The sequence below is a fragment of the Aythya ferina genome (assembly GCF_964211825.1).
Source record: "Aythya ferina genome assembly, chromosome: 19".
Classification (NCBI taxonomy): domain Eukaryota; kingdom Metazoa; phylum Chordata; class Aves; order Anseriformes; family Anatidae; genus Aythya; species Aythya ferina.
The window spans coordinates 5,093,968-5,102,044 of NC_140309.1; the positions used below are offsets into that span (position 1 = coordinate 5,093,968).

At 39.1% G+C, this 8,077-nt stretch overlaps 1 protein-coding gene across 3 annotated transcripts in view; it reads right to left on the reverse strand.

Moving 5' to 3' along the window:
* Positions 1-8,077, reverse strand: part of LOC311421246 (protein spinster homolog 3-like) — a 44,141-nt gene that overhangs the window by 35,608 nt on the left and 456 nt on the right. For all 3 annotated transcript variants that reach the window (XR_014684765.1, XM_084492931.1, XM_084492933.1), the window contains exons 2-4: positions 7,835-8,038; positions 6,057-6,179; positions 4,423-4,495 (exon numbers count right to left, since the gene is read on the reverse strand). The gene's annotated coding sequence lies outside the window, so the exon portion shown is untranslated. The remainder of the gene's footprint in view (positions 1-4,422; positions 4,496-6,056; positions 6,180-7,834; positions 8,039-8,077) is intronic.

Below are 8,077 nucleotides of genomic sequence, written 5' to 3' on the forward strand. Positions count from 1 at the left end.
TGAACACCAACATACGCTGCAAGATGCTCAGTAATGTATTCAACCGATACACTGCCTACAGATTGTTGTGATCTTCAGTGGTAAAGGAGCTGTGGAAATAAGTCTAATGTAGAACACAGATAATGGAAAGCCAGGGATGCTTCATAACAAGACATCAGACTAGATCTGAGTCTTATTTAAAATAAGAATTAGAACTTAGTCTTGATTGGAGAAGACTCAGGCCACGGATTCTGATTATGTGGGAGCTACAAAATATTTGGGGGCAAATCAGGGAAGGACAACCAAAGCTAGGGTGCTAGCCTTGGATTTGAATCACTGCTCTGCCGTTTAGTTTCTGATTGTAGACAAGGCATTCAGTATCTCTAGATCTTCCCTCAGTAAGACAATTGCATATTTCTGTTAAAAAACGATTGGTGGACATTGCCAGGGATTCTCGCTTCATGAGAGGGCCTGTGTGTATCTAACACTGACCAATCACAAAGGTCTTTCCAGGTACCCATCCTGAGAGAACTCTTACTTCTGTCACTGCATGAAGGTATTTCATCTTTGTGAAATACAGAATGATGTTCAGGTGGTATCAAGTATAAAAGGCACGTAAGTATCCAACAACCTTCCTTCACACCATCTGACCAGTATTTGTAGCACTGTATTCCACTAGAAGTCTAGACAAATTCGTATTTTACACCTTTCAGTCAAATCATTCAATTCATAACCTCCATCCATCTACCCTCTATACTACTAGTAGTTTTACCTGGTCTGAAGATGGTCTCAAAAGATCTTCCATATAAAATTAAAAGGTGTGGGAACAAAATGGGAGCATTCTTTCTTTTTTTGCCTGGAATCATGGTGATATTTGCATACTTTGTGCACTTTCAGTCCAACATTGTAATACAGACTATCAGGCTACTTGTAACAGGATTTTATTTTCATGGCTCGAGTAGCATCTTCTGTCTCAAACAAGTTCAGGACCAGTGAAGGAACTACCATCTACCATCTCTTTGTTCTTATGAGTCAGAAGCTTGGCAAAGTCCCTGCTCTGTACTCAAAGTAGCACTACAGATACTTCTCATTAATAGCCAATATTTAGTCTTCAGTTATGTTCCCTTGTTATGTAACACTGTTGTCTTAAGCTAAAAATAATGCATAGCAGAAAGTAATGCTCACATTAGGTTACAACTCTTATCAATAAGAGCACTGATATCAACTTCATCTGGTATATCCGCTTGAAAAAATACTATGAAAATTTATTATAGTAAATCAGCAAGTTAAATGAAGGTAGGAAGAACCTTTGTTTTGAAGTTTAGAACAATTGCGGGAGTTTATCTAACTATCAGTTGTGGAAGAACTGCAGTCACTCAATTTTCCAATCAGTAAAAAAAAAATATTTTCAGTACCTCACAATAAGGCTTGTGTTGGTGGACAGTATAAATCAGCAGAGTGATTAATCTGTTCAAAAAAGACAAATATAACTCAAGCCACCTGTGTTTTCACTGCCTCCATTACTCCCTCCCCCTTTTTCTCCTCCTCTGAGAAGTTCACAGCCTAGTACTTACGCAAGAACAAACCAGTCATACACAGCAAGAAATTAAGATCAGAAAAATCCAGTGCTGAAGCAAGATCGCAGCAAGAAGTGACCAGAAATCCCTAGGCTGGAGGTACTCCTCCCTTTCGTCCATTCACCTGCTTCCAGCAACAGGCCTAGCTGGTATTTCCTTCCCTGCTTCAAAGCCCAGTTTTACCTGGGCTCCTGTAGAAATTAAATTCGTTGCCAGAGTACCTGTGTACATTATAATTACAGCAGTATAATTTTCCAGTAGACGCAAATGTTGTATTATATGACAATACTACAGCCCATAGATGTCTGTAGTTACACTATCTTAACCCATTTGGCTTCCCATGTGGGACTAATCTTCATGTGTTGTGTAACTGCATTCGCATTAAGGGATTTGCCCCTTGAACTACAGCAGCATAGGCCGTGCTGCTTGTTTCCATGTCCTACCCCTGTGCAGGTTACAATTATATCCATTGCTCAATCAGTCTCTATAGCAATTTGCTATGAAATGCATACCCATCATGCATATGTGCTTTCTTCCCTTTTGTGCACTGTACTATTTTTGTACTAGGAAAGGCACTAGAACACGTCACACGTACAAATATGAGCATATCTCAAAGAACTGCAAGTTGCCGTTCTAGACTATTCCAGGAAAAAAAAAAGAACCTTGCCAAGTACTTTATATACCTCCTAAACAACAGCTGTCAGCCACAGTTTGAAGTAAGTGATGAGCACTTTGCAAAATGTGAGCAAAAATAAATAAAGAAATAAATAAAATTTTACCAGTTTAAAGGGCAAAACAAATTTTAAAGTGTCGTGCTTTGATTTAAACCAAACATGTCTGTCCTTTAAATATATATATATATATATATATATATATTTAAAATAAAATGTGAAATCAGGACAGCCAACACTAAAGTGAAATCTAGAATCATTAAGTACAAAATATACATGCAGTCCAGGCTTGCTGCAGAAATTTCAGAGAAAGTCAGAACACCAAACGGGTGGGTGTTGCTAAGTAAATGACTAGAAATAGCTTGTTGAGCGCTGAACCAGCTTTTTATAACAGTGGCTTCATCTGCAGGTGCAGAAAGAAAGTGAATTCTTCATTTCAGTTTATTCAACAAGTTAATTTTGGTGACTAGTTCATTCGGAGTTGAGAACTCGAGAGGGATTTGAAAAAGGAAGACAGCTTGCCATTCCCTTTTCCAAACTATGGGTAGGGTAGAATCAAGCAGTAGGATGATTAGCTCAAACATGCGGAAGGACAAGATCTGCTGGTATTAATATTTCGGAAGTTGGGGGGCTAAAGACAAATTTTCATCTCTCATTAATTCCTTTGCACATTTTAATTGAATCTTAGATCCCATCTAGATGTAACTGAACAGAAATAATCAGTTAAAAAATCGCAGTAACTAATAAATAAAGGATACCAAATAGTACTTAATGACTAAAAGACATAAACAGAAGTGTGAATAGATACACATTGACATAGCTTAAATTAAGGACTACTCCTGTCCTTCCAACTAAAAGTAACATGCTGCAAAGCACAAGGAGTCTGCTTTTGTTCAAGTAAAGAGTTAAGAATTATAAATGTAAAATATGATGAAAATAAATTATGTAAATTAAGATTTCCTACTTGCCATTTTAAATCATTAATCAATTATTTAAATATCTAGTTTCAGACTACAGTAGAAAAAGGAAGCATGAAAACTGTATTTTAACCTCTGGCTTCAAATTTATATCCAAATAACCATTTGCAAATACGTGCCATTGTTTTTTTCAAGTAAGAATACTGATGTTTATTTCCTTCCAGTAACATCCCAGCATTTCAGGAAAGGCAAATCAATTACTATCTGCCTCATATTTCACATCCTTGTGTTTGTTCCAAGGATTGAAAACTGACACAGCAGTGGATCTCATGACTGCTTTCCATCAGGCATATTAAACTGATTGTCAATTAGGTCAAGCTTTGCAGGTGGCAAAGCAAAAATTTCTCAGACTCAGTTCTGTAGAAATATGACTTAGAAAACTGCATTTTCCACTTGAGCTTAACACTTCCCATAACTATTTTGGCACTCAAGGCAGTCATTTCATCATTAATTGCTGCTGCTTTCATCTTCTGTTTGACTCTGAAGTTAACTGTTTCTCGCTAATAGTGAAGGAAGAAATGCAGTGTGCTGCCGAAAAAGCATGTCCATGTTATCTAAAGTGACCACCTCTCAAGTGGGCATTTTGCCCTAGTTCTAACGTTAATGAGCAAGGAAATCCTCCATTTCCCAGCTGAGAGGGCTATCTCTTTAAGTAATAATATAAGCCTATACAAATAAAGTTTAGAACAAGGTCATTCTGGTTTACGCAAGTATTAAACAGAGCCACCCTGCCAAGAGTCTGAGTCAACACCACCATAAGGCTCCGTAAGGATTTCCTGCAGTTCCAGAGACACTTTTACCACGACCATTCCCCTAAAGGTTGATCCAAACCAGGAATCTTATCCAAAAGCCATGTCAAAATGCTTTGTTTAGGTGTCACCCTTCAGTGAACAACTTAGTTTACATCCACAACTTTTCTCCCTGGCTCAAGCAATCATTTTCCACTCTTCATGCCCCTACCAAAACCCTTATCTGTGGTCAGTGACCTAGGTGGAATACTGCTGGGTTTAGGGAATGACAGACAGACACATGGTGAGGTTTGAACATCAAAGCCATTGTGGTTTCATGTATCAGGGAATGGAAGACAGGACTAGCTCCTATTTCTGGCTCCAGTGCAAGCTTGCTCTGGCATCTTGGGCAAGTCATTTTAGCACCACAGACTGCCACCCATGTCCAGTCTAACTACTGGGACAGTTATGGAAGAACGGAGATTCTTACCTCTGTAGGAGATCATCGAGGATTAGTGTAAACCCCGCTGCACTCTGATCTCAGTTGGAGAATCTGAACATTGCTATAATACAAGTAAATATAAACATTTTCATCATGCTGTGCACTGAGGTATGTTCTGAAGAGATGCGCTGTAGCAGCTGCAGTGATTCCTGCACCAGGTTTCTCTCTGTTTGCCATGCTACTGGTTCACTGGTCCATTTTTTCCAGGAAACCCCCCTTCCTCACATGCACACACACTTCCCAGTGAAACATGAGCCCAACAACATTTGAGTAACAGTTAAACTTTTGAACCTGCTCTGTAGGAGTAGCCTTGAACTTACACAAAATACTTCTGGCCAGACTGGAGTGTTCAGCCCCAGGTTTAGTCTCCTACTTTATTTATAGTTCGTACCTAATTGGAAACAAAACGGCTTTTAGTTTTTTGTTACACTCTTATTCAAGACGGCAGGGAGCTATGAATCAAAGACAAAATAACTGAGTTGCTGTCTCCTTTTCCTCAAATTCTCTCTGATAAGCAATTTCTAGAGGATTTAAATTTATGATACACATCCATGGTAGTGGTGGAATGTTACCTTGGCGTATGAAGAGCTAATATGGATTTTACTATTCACATGCAAACTCAGTTGAGGATTGGTCAAAAAGGATCTCCTTATATATCAAGGAGTGCACAGCCAAAACAGTTGTAAAGGGGCGGAATGGTACACCACAGCTCAGCAAACGCGTACTTTTTCCTGGTAACAATTTGGATCCAGAATATAAACCCTGAAAAATATATAACCTTTACTGTTAAGAAAACAACTTGTTTGCTAGATATCGACTGCATGAAACTCAAACTTACAAGCGTTCTAATGGGCACAATATGGTCCCCATTTGCCTAAGAGGATCCTTTTTAAAGCCTAAAACTGATACCTCATGTTGTTACCATTTAAAATGTCTTCTTGCTGATTCCAGCATGTAAAATCCGATGAACATTGCTGAACATGTTACAGGGAGCTATGTCTATCTTACCGTCAGCTTATTGTTTTTGCCAAGAAGCTGAAGTAGAGGAGCAGATGTTGCTAACAGTGTGAATCCAGCCGGAAGACTCTTTACTGAACAGAAACTATCTACCAGTGTAATCTGTGATTTGTGTTGTGTCTGAGGAACTGGGGGAGAAAGTCAAACAAAAGACGTTCAAACAAAGTAAGATGCTGAAGGTGAAACCTTGATCCCTTTTAAGGTGACAAAAAACTCCTAGAATTTCCTATTCTAACTACAAAATGAATGATTATGAATATGCCCTTGCCATGGGAAAAGATTGATGCAGAAAGGACCACAGTGAATGGCTGTAAGATCGGAATAGTCATCATACAAGGAATGGTCACAGGAAAGAGAAATTAATCTAAATTCTTGTTGTCCTTCCATTTAATGCAGAGATGGGAGAGACTGTTGCAGAGAAGCAGCGTGTCAGGGATGGGAAAACAAATTTAAGAAAACAATCTCTCCTATCTTGAGACCTTTTTCTAAAATGTACTGCATGTTTCCTCAGCAAACAATAGGGAGAAGGAGTTTGTGCATAAGGAGTACAGAAGTAGGATATGAACATAAGAGATCACTTCATCTAGCCACTGAATGGCTCTTACCTCTTTACAGATAGCCAGTTGTGATCAAGGACAGGCAACACGAACTGCAAGCCAACAGAGTGCCCATTCTGCTGTGGCATGACAGCTTCATTTCCATGATGGGATTCCATGGAGTCTTTATTGCTGTAAGGAAACACTAAACTAGTTTATGTCATAGGCACACACCTGCCCTGACCAGCAATTGACATGTTCTACATTTTGGAGTTGTGAGGTGATTTGACAGAGCAAGGTTAGGGTACTTTAAGTTGCCAGAGCTTCCTATAAAGAAACACGCATTACTTTTATATTCCAAGGTTGAATCTGCTACCAGAATAAAGGAATCCAGGTCATCCATGCCAGCTTAAATCGTATCTTTTCTCTCCCAGCCCACAATCTTCTATGTTCCTCATAAGGAATTCATACATAAGCCATAGGTATCTTCTCTTTTTAAGTAAGATGACTTCCAGTAAGTGACCTAATGGTGAAATTCAGGATACTTTTCATTATGATATAATAGAAATAGAGTTGTTTTATATAACCTTTCAGTCTGCAATGCTGTAGTTAGGCCCTCTATTAATAGAACTGTCAGAAATGTGTGCTCATGCCTGAATTGATATCAGGTACAGAAAGTTGACTGAATTTAGTGCTGGCTTAACTGACATTGTGAACAAAGCCTACCTTTTATTCCTGAAAGAGGAATACATCCACAGTCGTGTCACTTCCCATCAACATGCCTGGATTCCAATCTGGGTGACTGTCTCTTAGCGTATTAAGTTTATAAAATGAACTTGCACATCATAGCCTTCTATGTTTAAATAGGTAGATTGTTTTGTTTTAAGATTGAATAAGTGTGCCTAACTGAAGCAATACAAAATACAAACACAAAATACATTTGGGAATTAGGGTTAACCGACAAAGCAGAAAGACCTTCACAAAGACTTTCTTTGGCTACGAACACCATTTCAGAGATGAATTTCAGTGACAGTAGCATATGCTGTGGGATGTCTTATTTCATCCTAGTTTAATCATTGAAGAGGACACAGATTTAATCAGAGTTGCCAGAATATCTGGGAATAGTATGCTGATTAATTGTACTAGTACAGTAATGAAACTTGCAGACTATACTAGGACTTCCAAATTGCAGCAGGGAAAATGATTTTAGCATTGCCAACTAAAACCATCTTTTATAGGCTAGCTATCTGCTTTCATAGCAAAGTCAAGTTTGATGTTCACCAACGAACTAAAGTCCTTGTAGCAGAAAAAAAATAAAGAGGTCTGGTTTTGTAATGGATTTGAGCATTTTGATGAACTGCTAGAGGATAAATTCTTTTAGTAAATTCTTGCAATATAGCAAGGAGTTTCCTAATTTCTATCACTGATAATAATTATTCACACAATTAGCCAGCAACTGCATTTCTTTGACAATTAAAATGCAAAATCAGAGAATCCAACAGGATGCTCACAGCCTATGCAGAGGAGCAGCAAAGCCCAAACTTTTTATTTCAATCTCATGCACCAATTTATCGCAGTGCATTTGTTACAGACAACACATGAATATCGAGACAATTTTTATTTCTGACAGTCCTCCTTTGGTCATTTACTTCATTCTTTGGCATAAACTACCCCAGATTTTAGCTTTTCCCCTCAGCAGTTCCTTTCCTCAGACTTGCAGTCACCTCCTGAAGGCTTTTGGTGGAGATCCAAACTCAAGACTACGTTCCCCGAGGAGAAACCAATCCAGGAGACCCCCTTTACCTCACAAGTGCAACAAGGGGTTTTTTTACTTCAGCATTTTATACCTTTTTTCTCCTTCCCGGGCGCACCTCCAGCGCTGGCAGCCTGCCGGGCGCCGCCGTTCTCCTCAGCGCGCTCCCCCTCACACGAGCGTCCCCATCACACCCACAGCCAAATCCTCCTACATTTTGCAGCAATCCTGCACAGACTGCATTGAGCAACTTTTCCAGCAGCAGCCTCCTCATTACAAAGCCGTTCTTTTTAGCCCCCTGCGAAAAAACCCGTGTGTTTCACTGGATCTGGGAAAC